The sequence below is a fragment of the Dipodomys merriami genome, unplaced genomic scaffold (assembly GCF_024711535.1).
Source record: "Dipodomys merriami isolate MVZ:Mamm:240054 unplaced genomic scaffold, mDipMer1.0.p SCAF_1138, whole genome shotgun sequence".
NCBI classification, from domain to species: Eukaryota; Metazoa; Chordata; class Mammalia; order Rodentia; family Heteromyidae; genus Dipodomys; species Dipodomys merriami.
The window spans coordinates 6,223-23,515 of record NW_027202425.1 but is presented as its reverse complement, the minus strand read 5'-3'; the positions used below and the strand labels follow the sequence as shown (position 1 = coordinate 23,515).

Here is a 17,293-nt window from a genome sequence, read left to right as displayed (position 1 = left end):
TCCAAGTTCATAATCAATTTATACCTCCCTGGTGAAAGGAACTGCTAAACTATAATATTCTTGATTTCTAGCTCAAAATAGTAGAAATCATATTTTATGCCTTCACTCAACACTGCACTGCCTGGGGACCCCATCTCTGGTTAACACAGTCTTACTGAAAGAATGACCTGCCCAATTCCTGATGGAAACAGACTGCAGGTCTTTTGGAGCAATCGTTTCTGCATTGTAGCTCACCTAAATTTTTTACCATTAGAAGTATTTTGATTGCTTTTTATACCCACCATTTTGAGAGAAATGTACTACTTTAAAATGTTATTAAAGAAAGACTGATATAAAATCACATTTGACCCCAGATAAATATTTTACCTTTCATATACCCAAAAATGCAGTCTTACCTATCATTAATGTTAGGAACGAGAGGTTAAAAATCATTGACGCCAAGACCTAATTATGAATTAAAGACTCTCCAACTTGTGAATACAATTGGTTTAAAAAGACATCAATACTACTGCATTTTTAAGTCCCTATGATAATGATAATGATTCGCTATGATAATCATAATGATAAACTATTAACACTTAAAAATAACTCATTTTCTTGGGAGTAGGTCAAAAAGCACAAGGTTAATCCTAATCATTTTTAAAGACCTTTATTTATACTAAAAGTTCACTCATAACTGTACAGATTCTAAAACTAACTGAAGTAGAGAGGAAATAATTTAACTGCATCATCTACATTCAATGGACTATTAATAAAAAACAAAATTATACTAATAATTAGCTTACCCAATTCACTTAATTCTTTTATTCTATTCCATTTACTTTCATAAAAACTGGGTTTTCATAAAATGAAGCATAAAAAAGCGTATATACCCACTTACATTTTCAGATCTTAACAATATTTCAGAAATTTTAGCTCTACAGTTAATGAACTGAAATAATACTAAAATATTCAAAGGATTTTCAGAAATTGCAAGACTTGCTCTGAGATGTTATGCATATTGAAACAGATATTCAAAAAGCCTTTTTTGTTAAAGTTGCCGTAGTTTCTCCCACAAAAGAGCCATTAGTAAAGATACCTGTGCATGTACAAAACACCTTCAAATGCATCCACAATATGGACATAACACTTGCTTTTTGTTTGTTCGTTTTTGAAAGGAATATCTAACAAGCATATCCACAATACTTATTTTCAATGAATAAGATGGGATATTCAAACATAATATGGGTTGGATTAACTCTTAGTGAGAATAGATATAATCTTGCAAAGAAAGTGATTTTCAACAGAAATCCGGAAAGAGTTTATCCAACTTGTGTTTCACAGGAATAATCAGAGAGTAATACCTGTTTGGTCAAGTCTGTATCTTAAAAGTATAACCAATTTAAGAGGTCAAATACGTATTTTGTACTGACAATCATCTTATAGCAACAACTTACTAACTAATTATGTCTGTATCTTCTTACCTAACATACAATAAGAGCTGAAAGCTGTCTCTTTTTCTACCTTAATATTGTAAATGCTTTGATTATGATGTTATTATTAGACAAATAATATGTACAAAGGCTGGTTCCACTGAAATGACATGACAGAACACTGATAAAAACATTGCAACACAGTTAGCTTTTTTCAGCCTCACCCTGTCCACATTGGCAAACAACATTGCAACAGCACACGCACACATATACACATACACACATGTTCGCACATGTACACACACATATACACGCATGCTAAATTCAGGGTTTATTGTACAAAAAAGTCCACATAAAATATTAGTGATTAGGACAAATGATAATATGCCTTATTACAAAATAATACATAAAATATTACCACGCATGTTACATTTTACCTGCCTCTCCACATGTGACCACTTAATTTAGTTTTAATTAATTAATTACCTTATTAATTAATTTATTTGTTTGGTGCTAATACTAGGGCTTGAACTCAGGGCCTGGCTTTGTCCCAGAATTTATTTTTTGTTTCAGTTTTCTCAAGGCTAGCATTTTACTGCTTGTACCACAGCTCCATTTCTAGCTTTTGCTGGGTACTTTCAAATCAGAATCTAATGGACTGTTTTTTCTTGGTCTGTTTTCAATCCACAATGCTCAGATCTCATATTTCTGATTAACTACTACTAAAGACATAAGCCATCAGTGTGGCTTCTACATTTTCCTATATAGTTATCTCATGCACATACTTAGATGGTAATTTTAAAATGAGAGTATAGAAGCAAGATGTACAGTGATGATACAGTCCTGTCAGAAAATCAAGTTAGTAACGTAAATTTATTCTTAAAACCATACACAAAAAATACCATGATATAGTGTGAGAGAACTCACTATTGAACATATGAGCCTTAAGAGCTTTCTAATAGATCCATTATTTATTGGTACCCAAGATTAGAAAAATGTATAAGGCATTGGTAAAATAGAAGTCCTTTGCATGACTACATACATTCCTTGTTTTTATAAGACACTTGCTTTCATCTAAAAAGTAGTCCTGTCTATTGTCTTCATGTGATTTTGATGATTGAAAGTGCTTAATGAGAAGGTCAAAATGTATTAGTAGTCCTTCACTATAAATTCTCATTTTCTTCTTGGAGAATATAATAATCAAATCAATAGTTCAGAATCAGCAAGCAATACTTCAGAATCATGATTCCAGTGCAAGTGGATCACTAGTAAGAGATCCTCAATACCAATTTCCACAAAGTTTTGTCACAGATACAATCTCCCTGCCTTCTCTAGCTGCTTTACTACCCTCTTATTCCTGCATCGTACAAGAAAAGTATGATTCAACTGATTTCAGTCAGATCTGTTATTAGAACTATCAAGGATTTATTTTACTGTCTGTAATTTGGTAAAGTTATGTCTCTTTACGTAGGCTACTAAAAATGTATTTACTAACTTCAAGTAAATACATAAATTCGATTTCCATCTCTTTTAAAAAATAAAATTTTGTTTGCTCTACAAATTGAACAGAGGCATGGATTTTGTGGCTAGCTACGTCACTAAACATCTGTCTCTTTCTTTCTCTCTCCCTTTCATGGTTCTCATAGATAATACGATTGCTCCATAATTATCCTAATTTATTTTGCTTTTATATTTTTGGTTGTATCATTTCACTTTTTGCTCTGCCATTTCCCAAATCATTTATATGGAAGGCATTATTTCCTATTTTCTCATGCCTAGAATAAGCTGCACATGAAGATATCACTGGTCCTCATTTTCAGTGTGTACATTTGAATATGGAGGAATATCTTTCCTCTGCTCTCCATCAATTCCCTACTCTCCAGTTAGAATAATTTCGAATAGTAAAATTGGAAAAAGAGAAAATAAATCATGGTGAATAAACAGTTGCAGAAAATTCACCAGATGTTTCTGACCAGTTCAACCAATGTGAACTATTAGGGAAATACATGAACACCTCATTCCCACTGGCACTCAAAGTCTCTGGTTAAGCAATTCTTAGGAATCTGGGGAACAAGATGAAAAAGTAAGGAATGGTATCAATTGCAAGAAAAAAATTGGAGAATGATAAAAGTATATTTCTTCATTGGGCTGCTGAAAATATTCAGCTTACTACAGTGCGGATACTTCTTTCCCAAAAGGCCACTTATGTGAATAGTAGGGATGATGATCAGTATACCCCTCTTTGAGAAGCCTACGGTGGACACTTAGACATTGTCAGTGAGTTGGTGTCTCAAGCGGCACATGCAATAACTGTAGATCACTGGACACTCCTGAACAGTGCATATACGTGGAATAATACCAGAGTGGCTTCTTTCTTACTTCATCATGATACAGATACCAATGCCCAAACTAAAGGACTCTTTTTTTTTTAATTTTTTTTGGTCTGGTCGTGGGGCCCGAACTCTGGGCTTGGACGCTGTCCCTCATCTCTTCAGCTCAAGGCTAGCGCTCTACCACTTGAGCCACAGCACCACTTCCCGCTTTTTTTTCTGCTTATGTGGTGCTGAAGAATCGAACCTAGGGCCTCATGTATGCAAGGCAAGCGCTCTACCACTGAGCCACTTTCCCAGCCCAAATATTTTTGTTTGTTTGATTTTTGTTGTTGTTGTGGGTTTTTTTTTTTTTTTGGTCGGTCATGGGGCTTGAATTCTGGTCCTGGAGCTATCCCTGTGATCGTCAGCTCAAGGTGAGCCCTCTACCATTGAGACACAGCTCCACTTCCAGTTTTCTAGTGGTTTATTTGAGATAAGAGTACCACAGACTTTCCTTCCCAGGCTGGCTTTGAAACATGATCCTCAGATCTCAGTCTCCTGTGCAGCTAGGATTATAGGCATGAACCACCAGTGCCCGGCAGCACCAATATTTTACTGTAAAAATTCATTGATTCCGCGGAATTCTTCCAAGTGAATTGCCTGCCTTGGATGGAAAAATGTATTCAATAGTTTTTGTAAACATGTACAATAATTTCTTCAGTGTTTGTGATTTTCTAATAAGAAATAATTTTAATTTACCTGTTGAAATGAGTAGTACAGAAACCAAAATATTTCTGGTGCTTGTCTGAAAAAGTATATTTTAAAATATTCTATATTCTATGTTTGCATAATGTTCATAATTTATTTTCTCCTATATATACTTTGAATTCTATATTATTTTATAATATATAGGTTCATTAATGTGTCCTTTCCGATTGTATTCCATATAGAAACAGTTTGATTCCTTTTTTTCTAGGTCTTAATATTATTTTTCTTTGGGATAAAATGACAATGTTGTCTAATTTGAAAAGTTTTGTAAAGTTTATGCTATGTAAACGCCTTTCTGAGGTGATTTAATACACTGATGTCAAACTAAATTTGTGTATATGAATTACGTGTGTTGTTACACTTGTAATTTTGTAATCAACTTTTTAATCACTTTTTTCATTTCTTGCATCTGAAGAATGAAAAATATGGAATACTTCTCAAATTTTCATATTATCCTTGTGCAAGTGCCATGTTAATCTCTGTATTGTAATTTGAGTATACGTGCTGCTGAAGCATGTAATATCCTCTAATTATAATAGTTAATGATGCAATCTTTATACAGGCTTATATCTATGGGTGCCTACTTGTAACAAGGAAACCTTATTGTTCCTAACAATGCTATCGATCTTATTTCCCTAAAATTCTGTGAATAGTGGAAAAAATTATATTGATCAGTCAATTGCTCACATTTGCAAACGTTTTTGCCAATGAATATCTTGTCTTTTTATTTGGAATTTGATCATACTCTCTATTATTTATAGTTAGGTCCAAAGGTGATGGCTTTTTCAAGTACTTATTTATCCAGCTTTGTGGACCTAATGGATTCAAACTAAGAGTTGCTTAAGAGCTACTTCTAAACTTCTTCAGTTGACATTTTCCCAAATGAGGTGTTACTGGAACAAATGTCTACCTGAGCCTTTACCCTTCTTCCATGTGGGAACAGACCAACCAGAATACCTTACCCTGACAGCAAAGATATTCTTACTAGAACAAAACTAATCTTGGTTACAAGGGATCATAGAGAGATGAACAGTTCAAACAGAACTGTTCAGACGAGAAGGTATTTTATCAAAATATAATTGTTTATTATACCTTTCATTTAAAAGTAGCTAAAGCCAAGAAGGTGAAAAAATTGTTTGTATCCATGATTACTTAATGTCCTGGCCTGTCTGTAAGTTCCTAGCAGGAACTTACACTACTGCCTTTTTATCACCAAATATTTTCATAGTTGCAGGAGAAGTGCATATGTTTCTCCTCATTATTAGGCATTAAATTGATAATGTTTTAATCACAGTGTTTCCTCTTGCCTCCATGCTGTAAATCTACAAATGATAAAGCTTTAGGTCTAATTCTATCAAACACTGAAGTAGAGATAATGGAATCATACTTTAAAACAGAGTTGCCTTTGATACAGTAACTACAACAGAACAATACAAAATGTGTGTCTTTTAATCATATTATATATAGTTATATATTTTATATTTATATGTGCTGATTTTATATTTCACACAATGAAACTTACTAGAATTAGTTGATAATTTGACCAATAAATTGATATTTATTTACTCCAATAAATAGAATTGGAATATAAATATTTAGGTTTCAAATATGTATTAGACTAGAAAACGTATCAATGCAATCTTTTTAGTATAAACTTGTGATACATTATAACTGTTCTTACTCTTCTGAATCCACATGATAAAAAAACAATGTTTTCCTCTAATCTCTAATGGATTTTACTCTGCTGCTCTGTTTATTATTTTAACTTGCTTGTCCCAAACTGTTTTTGTCCATATTTCTGAAGCATTCTTACTGATTATGCTCAAATTTTGCTAAGATGTCTAAAAAATATTATTCTTCTGCAGTACCCATGGGTCCTAGGATGCCAAGGCCCAGTTACCTGCATCATCAGATAACAGGGGCAAGACTTTTCACCCAGGCCCATGCAATATATCAACACAAAGTAATTGAAGACCCATCTCAATTTCGCATTTCCTATATTTCAGGGCCCCAATTCCTTGAGATGCAGGAATTAGCAGTAAGCAATTGTGAAATGCAAGGCAACTTAAAATGAAGGATGAGATCACAAAATTTGAGAGAAAGTACTGTAATTCAAACATTCAATTTACAGATGACCAGCCCATATGAGTGAACAAGTTCACAAAGCGTCATAAGATTATTTTTAATACCCCCCACCTATGATTAACTAAAGATTTTAGTCCAAAATAAGTGGGCCAAAAAATAGTTCCTAGAAGGATAGAACTATAATTGGTCTACCAAAGCCCGAAAACTTGACTTAGAGGTCAAATGTAATTCAGAAAAATATTTGAAGCACTAAGGAGTGCTTCAAAACACTGGGACTTCAGTACAACATGGTTCTGTGGTATAAAAATGTCACTCTCAAACCAATGATAATCTACATTTAATCTCCTGAAAGTATATTCCTTTTCAAATAAACTTTTTAAAATCACTTTCGCCAAAATAACATTTGACAAGTTGATGATATTTAGTGACTTTACAAGTTTTTCAAGTGTAGGGAGCAAGTTACAATACAGTTGAATTATTTACACAGCACTAATTCCAAACATGTTCAACCATTCATTAAAGTGTAGAAATATTACCAGCCACAATTTGTGTTTTTCAGTATGGGACTTTCAGAAATGTGTTTAATATGTCAGCCTCCTAAATTTCAAACCCAAACGTTAGCTAATAAATTTCATCATTTAATAAGGTACATTTTAAACAATCACAAATAGTTGCCTTATCATATGTTATTTTATGTTTTCCCTCTGTCTAACATAGTAAGAAATATGACTTTAAGTCTTGAAAATGGGTATTAATCAGAGATATGACAAACATAATATCTGTCTTCTATTTCTATCATATTCCTATCTTGGAAAAAATTTTAATTTTCTTCTTTTTCCAAAACTTATAGGTTGTAGAAAATATTATTCCATGTAAAATAAAAGAATCACACGATTGTACAAAGCCATTTATAAAAAAGCATAGTTAGGAATACATTCTAAGCCATTTTTTAACTTTCTTTTTGACTAGAGATTAATCTTTCAAACGGTTGAGAAAAAATCATGTTTAGGTGCTTCCCGTCTCCAGTCTTGCAAATTGTTGCTGCAGATGAATGAATTATGGAAATATAAGCTGACATCATTTCAAGAATATGCAGGATTGAAACTCCATGGAATGTATATAAACCTTTCAAAGTGTTAATAGACAGTTTAACAGAATGACTACCAGGAAGTTGAAACCAAAGAGGAATTAAAGACATAGAATGAATGAAAAATGAACAAGGAGCAAATACAGCTAGAATACTGAATGTACACATAAGATGAAGGAAGTGGTAAATTGGAAATAAATCTTGGAGAAAGGGTTGGTTGAGAATGATAGAAGGAGTGACTCTGATCTAGGAGCATTGGACAATTAGATGGATATATTTAATTGTAACACAATTGCACAAACTTTTAAAATTCAGTTAAAAACACAACTAGAAACAAAAACACACAAAAATCACAACCAAACAGCAATCTCTAGATAGTATGAATATGACCACTCAAAATTTTAATCAGTTAATGAAGGGCAGTCGTGGGAAAAGCAAACAAAGCTGTTCAAAGAGGGAAGTTTGGGATAGGGGAGAATTTTGAATAGAATTAAATAGATTGTCTAAGGTTATAAATCACCTATATCAGCTGCATACAGTATCTTTCTTCTAGGAGTTTTCTGTCTGAACTGGATAATCCAGTCCTGAGACACACTGGGTAGTTTGTGAGGTAGAATGGAAGAAACAAGATCAAGAACCCATTAATCCACTGGAGAGAAAACAATCCTCCATATTTTCTCTAATCTCTCTTCACTACTCTTTCTTCATACTTTTAAGTCAATTGATTTTGAATTATATTTTTCCTTCTTTCTTCTGGCAAAGTAATTGGTCAAAGTAATTTTATTAAATATTATTTGCCATTTTCTTCTTTCATGCTGTTTAATTGGCCAAGTGAGTCCATAAAATTCCCTCTTGTATTTGGTTGCCATGAAACAACATCTATGTTAATAAGGAGAAATCTAATGTAAAACCTTGTCTCCAGAAAACAGTCCAAGATGCTGTGATCACAAATACTTGGCTATATATTTTTTTCTTTTACCTTGAAAGACTTCCTGTGTCTAAAGTGCCCACAAAAATAAGTACTCCATCACTTGTTGGTTCAATCAGAATTGTCTAACCTCAAAGATATATTTTGCTAAGAAGATGCTTAGAGGAAACCAAAAAATACTGCACTTTTTATCTTCTCTCTTAAGATTCTCCTTAGATACCATATCAGGAACAGTGAAGTTATTCTATGCAAAATTATTGTAATAGATTATTTTTCTCTTGGTCTTGCATTTGTTCACCAAGATGTATGGAGGAGAATAGAGTTAAATCACCCATACCTTGGAAGAAAGTGTCTGTTACAAAAGGAAAATGCTTCTATGTCCTACTTCTATGTCCTACTCTTAGCTCTTGCCAGAGTTCCAATTAATCACAGCTTCTTGGCTTCCAGTCTAGTGAAGCTGAAGGACCATACGGGCTCCACCCCTGCTACATCTTCATTATTTCTCTTTTAAAACTCTTCAAGTTGCCTCATTTGGATGTGGAATGTATTTTCATGTCTTCATTCAATCAGTTCTGCATTGTAGTGAGCCAAATGGGCTCTGTAAAATCACTTTAGGGAGTAAAAATACTAACACAATTTACATCAAAAAATTTTGGCCTCCCTTCACTGCTGAAGTCAATACGCTTAGCTAAGGCTTCTAAGAAAAATTTTATTATTAATTTTTCCATTTTTTCAATTCTTTTCTGAACTTTTTGGCATATGTAATAAAAGAAGTCTTCACTACCTCATATTAATAAGAATATTATTTTTTGTGAGCCACTTAGAAATGTGAAATCATTGGTTTGAAGTATCCAATCAAATTTTTTTCTGTGTTTCACTGCTTCACGTCCAAAGACATTGTGGAAAGTGTTACAAACAGAAATGTGTAATCCCAACACCTTCTTTCATTGTGGAGGGCACTTTCTCCCTAAATATTTTGACTCAAATTATCTTTTTCAGAGAATTACTGTTTGGTAATTAAAGGTAAATTCACACATTTTGATGCCTTATTTTTTTAAGAACTTTTCATTTAAATTCCAATATAACCTTCTTTCAAACAGTGAGAATATAGTTCCTGGGTAAGGACAATTCCAAGGGAACCTACAGGATTTACAGCAAGGTTTCTGAGGTTTGTTTGTTTAGTTTGAAAAAGAGCCATCTTCATCCACATTGCTCCCTCTCTACTAAGTCTCCTTGGATTTCTTTGCATGAAAGCCTATTCTTCCAGGCAATTTTAAATTTTCTTAATAGGCTAAGTTATTAAAAATTTTGAACTATTAAATTTTACCTGTCATAAATTTAAAACTGTTGAAAATCCTTTATTAGAACCGCAAATTCACCAATCCTAATGCCACCTTTACCATCAAAATGTTAACATGCTGTTTTCATGATATAGTATCCATGCAGCTATTATTTTCCAGTGGCTTTGTTATGCATATATGTAACCATATTAGCTGATGCTAAGCAAAATGAATTCCAAGATATGGAACCAGATTTTTTTTCATTTGTGGTTGTTGTTTTTGATGAACTATGTGATTTCTGTTTTCTTTGGGATTTTCCCCTATGGTTTATCCCTTCTGTATGGTGAGACAATGGTGAGCATAATGGTGAGACAAAGGACAAAAGGCAAACCAATGCAATAGCAATACTCACAAGACAATATGTTGGAAATGTACTTTACAACTTGTGAGGGGTGAAGGGGTGAAGGAAAACTGTGAGAAAAATGAGGGAGGGGTAACAAGTTTGAAATGTTTTTTATTCACTAACTTACAATTACTGTAAAGTCACTGTACATCAATTTGATAATAAAATTGAAAAAATAAGCTGCATAAAATGTAATTTTACAGTATTGGCACAGTAAATATTATTCTTTATATAGTAACATTTTAAAAATCAATGCTATTTGGCTTCTAATTTGAATTAATTACCCCTTATTTATCAGAGGTTCATCAACTTGAATGTTATCCAACTAGACACTATTTTCACAATATACTTGCCAAATTTTTCAAAAAAGAATAAATATAGTACTTTCTCATTGTAAAACAGAAAACAGGGTCTGGGAAGATGGCTCAGTGGTAGAGCGCTTGCCTTGCATGCCTGAGGCCCAGGGTTCGATTCCTCAGCACCACATAAGCAAAAAGAAAAAAGCCGGAAGCTCAAGTGGTAGAGCGCTAGCCTTGAGCTGAAGAGCTGAGGGACAGCACCCAGGCCCAGGGTTCAGGCCCCACGACCGGACCCAGTTTAATACTATGGAAACACATAATTTTAAAAGTAAGTAAGTTTTTAAGAGGACAGAATATATGTGTTCTTCAAAATTCCTATGACTAACAACTACTCATTTTTAAATTCTCAACATTCCGAAGCGATTCAAAACAGTACCTGTTTGCATGTTAAGTAATTCTGCAATAGATGCAGTTTCCAGTGGGGTGTTACAGATTGAGAAGTAAACAGAAAAATAGCCACATTCTTGTAGAGGATAAAACTGTGAAGCATGTGTAATAATTAATTCTTCAAGAGTAAGCAATTGTTTATAAGAGTAAGCTATTATGTCTATGACCATCAATCCCAAAATGTATGCCATAAAGTCATCCTAGCCCAACAGTTTCCAACTTGTAAGGGACACCTTAAAATTCCTTAATTCACATCATGAATACCTTATCTCTATTTTGAATAAATACTACACCTCTGCTAATGTGACACCCTCCTTGTTCTGAAAAGAACACCACAATAAACTGAGCTGCATCATTTTTCCTCCACTGGTATTTTTGAGATCAGAACACTTGCTAATATTATTTATATTTAGACTTTTTTTAACTATCATAGATATTCAGTATGCTAAGATAGGAAAATTATGATTCAAAGCCTTCCCAGGCAGGAAGGTTTCTTTGAATCTTATCTCCAAAAAACTTCTCTGCAAAAGCCAGACTCAAGTGGCACTGAGGTTGAAGTGGTAGGGCTTGAGCGTTGAGCATAAACAGGATCAGAGACCCTGTCCATGCCAAGAGTTCAAGTTCTAGGATGAACCATTAAAAAAAATTGAAAAAAACCCCAAACCTAGCATTGTTCTCCATGTATACAGAGGCACGTAAATAAGGAAATGGCTTCCTGTGGTACATATAGGTAGAAGAAAGATGTCACACAATTACTCTCTTCATACCATATTAAACCAAACCTTTAAAAATTGGTTTTTCTAAATGTATAAATTAATGTCATCCATTTTTGGCAACTCTGTCTAGATTATTATAAGTGCCTATGTGTGTATGTGTATGTTTGTATGTATGTATGTATGCAAAAACTTAAAGCTGTAATTCAGCAATCTTGCTCGTGACTGGTATCCCAGCTTTGGCTGGTTAATTATAGGTAGTGTCTCAAAGCCTATACTGTCCAAGCTGGATGCAAATTGAACTTCCCAGACTCCTTTATATTCTTAGGTTTTATTTTTCCAGGAGTATCAACTTTTAAACTTCAAACACTTCTGGCTTTTTTGGTGTTTAATTACAGATAAGTGTTGGACAGACTCTCTTGCCTGGGTTGGCTTTGAACTAAGACAGTAAGAAAGCTAAGTGACATCAACTCTATGGACTACTCTTTTGAACCTAGAAATATTAGATGAAGTTTATTATAAAGCTAATATTTGACAATTTTTGAAGAAGAGAATATGTTTAGCAAAGAAGCCATAACAAGTAACTCAGTAAAAGTATGTGCACTACTAAATCATTTGGGAAGATTACTATTGACTTCATCATTCCTTTGGGGGAAACTTAAACTTATATTTGCACTTTTTTGTTGGTTGTGGGGATTGAACCTTGATCCTGGGCACTGTCTCTCAGCTCTTCAGCACAACTTGAGCACTCTACCACTTTAGCTACAGCACAACTTCTGGGTTTCTGGGGTTAATTGAAGATAAGTGTTTCATGGACTTTCCTGACCAGGCTGGCTTTGAACCACAATCCTGAGTAGCTAGGATTACAGGCATGAGCCACCAGCACCCCGCTCATATTTGCATTTATGTGCACTTAATGTCACTATGTAGACAAAGAATGGAAATATGAACCATATGATGTGACATTGCAGCTTTTCAGAATAATTAAGGTAGCAATAAATATGTCCTCCTTTTCCATTTTGTTACATAAATTACTCATGAGCTATGGGACTCTTACATTAGCATCCTCTTTCATCATTGTAGGTGTTCATAGATAAATGTTCATAGATAAATACAGCAAGACAGATTTTTAGAAAGCAAAGGAGATCAGGTATGAAAGATCAGCATAGAAGGAGATACATTCATCACACAGAGATTAAGAACTAGCCTAGGAGATTTTGAATGCTAAAGACAATGAGGAATAAGCCTAGTTGATAACTAGTTCTTTAATAAGCAAAAATGGTTCCCTAGAACGGGTTCTGCTATACCTTAGTTACTATCATTTATTCTTTCCATCTGGAGTTATTCCTTCTCTTATGTCACAACTGTTAATTAGCCTCTGCTTTTTTTGTAAGATGACTGGCCAAAATAGTTTCTGAATCTCACTTACACTATCCTTCTCATTGTGATTAGCAGTGACCCCACTCAAAAGCCTAGAATCTTTGAATTTCCAGAATTAATCTTCACCTGACATCTAAGCACATTCCTAGCATTAATTGCCGTGACCCAATGAACAAAAGGTTTTTTTCAACACAGTATCCTAACATAGGTAAAGTACATGTATGAGGAACTATTGTCAGGTATCAGCATGGAAGGAGCAATTATATATTCCAAGTATGGGTTCTTTATTTCGCATTTACTAACTAAATGTTCATTGTTGTTGTTGCTGTTGTTTTGGAAGTCCGGGGGCTGAAACTCGGTGCTTGGGAATTATTCTTCAGCGTTTTTTCCCCTCAGGGCTAACCCTCCACCACTTGAGGCACAGGACCACTTCCAGTGTTTCCTTTTCAATTTATGTGGTACTGAGGAATTGAACCCAGGGTTTCATGCATGCTAGGCAATCACCATACCATGAAACCACATTCCCAGAACCCTAAATGACTTTCTTAAGATGGCATTACATTTTCATTCTATAACTCTGTATCATAATTTTAACCAGGAATTTTTGCTAGAAAAGAACATTGAACACAGTACTGAGTCCAGTAATGCTAGATGGACAATGTATAACTGTCACAGTGTAGCCAGGGCACAGAGGGACTTAGCTTATGGAGCTGGTACAACAGACTGAACGAGACAGCTCCTGACCGACAGCCTACCTCGAGAATGAGAGGACCACCTTGGTTCCAGCCACATGGGGATGCTGGACCACCTCCTCCAGCACCCATTGAATCAGTTCCTGAGAGACAAAGAGAAAGAAAGGTCAGAATTACACTTAAGCCAGGTGCTGGTGGCTCAGGCCTATAATCCTAAGTACAATGGAAGCTGAGATATGAAGATTGTGGTTTATAGCCAGCCTGGGCAGGAACACCTGTGAGACCCTTATCTCCAAAGAACCATCAAAAAACTGGAAGTGGTGCTGTGACTCAAGTGGGTGGAATGGTAGCTTTGAGCTGAGGAGCTCAGGGAGCTGCCCTAGGCCCAAAGTTCAAGCCTCATGACTGAAATGAAGTGGACTTCCCACCACAAGAAGTGGACTGAATAGCACCCATTGTACTAGGGAGCATGGCAGAGAAGTCAGGCGGAGTTTCCTGTCACCCAGCTTCTCTATGCCTCAGTTTCCCCAGCTTCAAAACTGAACAAAGTGAAGGATCCCGTTACTCATGGGGATAGAGTAATAAAGAAAGAGAGCCATGTTTTGTTTCATAATCACATAACTGTTGCACCGTTAATAACACACACCATCTGAGATTTTTCCGGGTATCTTCCTATCATATGCTCACAGAATTGCCAAGAACAGTATCAGATGGCCCCTCCCTCTGTGCCTGTCCCTGCTCCAGAGATCCCTCTGTATCAATCCCTTGTTTCCTAACAACTGTCCCATGAGGAAATTGAAGTCCAATGGTTGAGGCCCAACCTAGAGATTCACCTCTGGTCAAGAATCGGCTGCCGTAGACTGAGTTTGGAACAATCCATCTAAACCAATGACTGAGCATGTTGCTACATATATACCATCCCAACTACAGAAGAACGGGCCTCGTGGCTCAGGTCTGTCACAGATAGGAGGACCATGATCTAGCCCAGAATGAGCATATATTAATTCTCCATCTCAGAAATGCCCATGACAGAAAAGCTTGACTCGCATGGTAGAAGACTTGACTGGCAAGCCTAAGGCTTTGAGGTCAAACCCTAATATACCAAAAAGAACCAGAGTCTCAGGACGCTGCGATCTGAAGATCACAGCTCAAGATTTAAAATAGGGTTGGCCTCGCTCATTAGACATCATTATGAGAAGACCCAGAGACTGACCTATGCTGTTGCGCTCCATACTAGCAGAATTCATATCCTTACTAAGAGTTGACCATGCTCTTTGTCCTCCTGGGAAGCCATCCCCTGCAGGCCACACTCCCAGGTGCTCCCAAGCTCCCACTGCCACCAACCAGGCCCAAGGGAGTACACAGCTCCTTTGCACACAGATCCCTTGTTCTTGTAATTTAACTGTGCTGTGTCCCCTTCAAGCCTCTCACCCTTCCAGGCCCCCAGACCTCAGCTGTGAAGCCCATACATGCCTCAAAGATAACAGGTAGAAGTTACCAAAGCTTTCATCCTCCTTGTTACAACCCACTTCTACACACACACACACACACACACACACACACACACACACAGACACACACACACAGACACACATCCAGACAGGTGACAGAAGACTCCTCCATGCAGTACCTGCAATTTGACAACTGATCACTAACCTGAGCACAGTCAGGCTGTACAAGGAAAAAGATTATATCTCTGTCTCTCTGTCTCTGTCTCTGTCTCTCTGTCTCTGTCTCTCTGTCTCTGTCTCTCTTTCTCTTTCTCTCTCTCTCTCTCTCTCTCTCTCTCTCTCTCTCTCTTTCTCTCTCTCTCTCTCTCTCTCTCTCTCTCTCTCTTTCTCTCTCTCTCTCTGTCTCTCTCTCTCTCTTCAGGTGAAAATTTGACAGCACAGAAGACAAGGGCTCACACAGCAAGGGTGTCTATCTTCTGCATCCAACACCTCCCATCCCCAGAAAAAAAGGAAAAAACCCAGAAGGCAGGTGTAGTCATGCTGCTCCCCGCCTCTGATTAAAGCCACTGGGTTCCCACCAGGGAGTGGAAGGGCACAGATGTGCTGCTGTGTGGCTCCCACTGCTCCAGGCCAGGGGATCTTTGGCGCGCACTCCTCACCCAACCTGCATCTCCCCGTATCCTGGACACCAGCCGCTTGGGGATGGGGGTGGCATCCTCGGGTCAACCCCCAGCCCCACCCCTGGGGCACATTTGTGGCAGGGCATGGGCCAGACTGTGGGGCACAGGGGAGGCGCGGAGGTAGTGGTGTCAACAAACAGAGCGAATCAAGGTGCTACTGGGCAGCAAGGAATGTGGGTGTGGCCACCATTCTTGTATCCCATTGGTCAGAAAGAACCATGAAACAATAGAGGTGTGGCTGGAATCTTCTGGTGCAGGCAGAATGGGTGGAGTCAAAATGAAGGCAGCCCCTTTCCCAGGGAACTCTGTCCAATCCAGTTGGGGACAAGAGAGTGACCCACTTTAGCAGGATGGCTGCACAGATTGTTGTGTATGTCTGTTTGTTCCCAGACCTTGAACTCAGGATCTGGGCACAATCTGTGAGTTGTTTTTGATCAAGGCTAGCTCTCTACCACTGGAGCCACACGGCTTTACTTCTGTCTTTGATGGCACAAGTTGGACAGGAGTCTCAAGGACTTTCCTGCCTAGGGTGACTTTGACCATGATCTTCCTTTCACAGCCTTGTAACTTTAAGGAGGACTGCTGAGAGTCACTGATGCCTGGTTTTGCTGATGTTCTTGGACAGACCTGTGAGTTCCCTATCCTCAGGTTTAAGTGGTTGGAGCAGGAGCCCACAGCTTGAATCCTGGTCCTGCCACCAACAAATGGCAGGAGATCCTATGAAATTCATTCCTATTCATATGATTACCAAAGGAATGTGATGTATGTCATGATAAAATGGGCAGTACTTGAATGATTCGAGGATAAAATTATACACAATTACATAATAGGACACTGGTCGATATTATTAATACTTTATGAAGCATTTAAACAATCACATTCATTAAATGGAGGCCAAATGAAATACCTACGAATTGGGCATCACATAGCATAGAGATGCCATTTTTTTTCTGCCAGGACTGGGATTTGAACTCATGGTCTAGGTAACCCTGCCGTTGCACTGTGTGGGAAAGGGAAGCTTGCCTCCTTGAATTCAAGAAATTCAAGTCTGTTTCTTAGGCCTGAAATAGATGCCCACCACTAGAAAACATATTATTTGTTTACATTTTAAATATATGATTTATATTTTTAAACATATGTTGATTCCATATTGCATTCAGTGTAGTTATTTTATTTTTTGTTTTATTCATGTATTGACTACTCATTTTATTAACTATTATGACAAATAGAACAGTGATTACATTGATTACATAGGATATAGGTTTGCATATGTATTGCACGTCCTTCCTGACACCCAGGACTTTCACAGAAAAGGAAAACATGTGTCACCATCAGCTTCTTACTACACGATTTATT

The 17,293-nt window shown here is 36.6% G+C and overlaps 1 pseudogene; it reads right to left on the bottom strand.

The window, feature by feature from the left end:
• Positions 1-4,911: 4,911 nt before the first annotated feature.
• Positions 4,912-5,008, bottom strand: LOC138822653 (U6 spliceosomal RNA; annotated as a pseudogene).
• Positions 5,009-17,293: the final 12,285 nt, after the last annotated feature.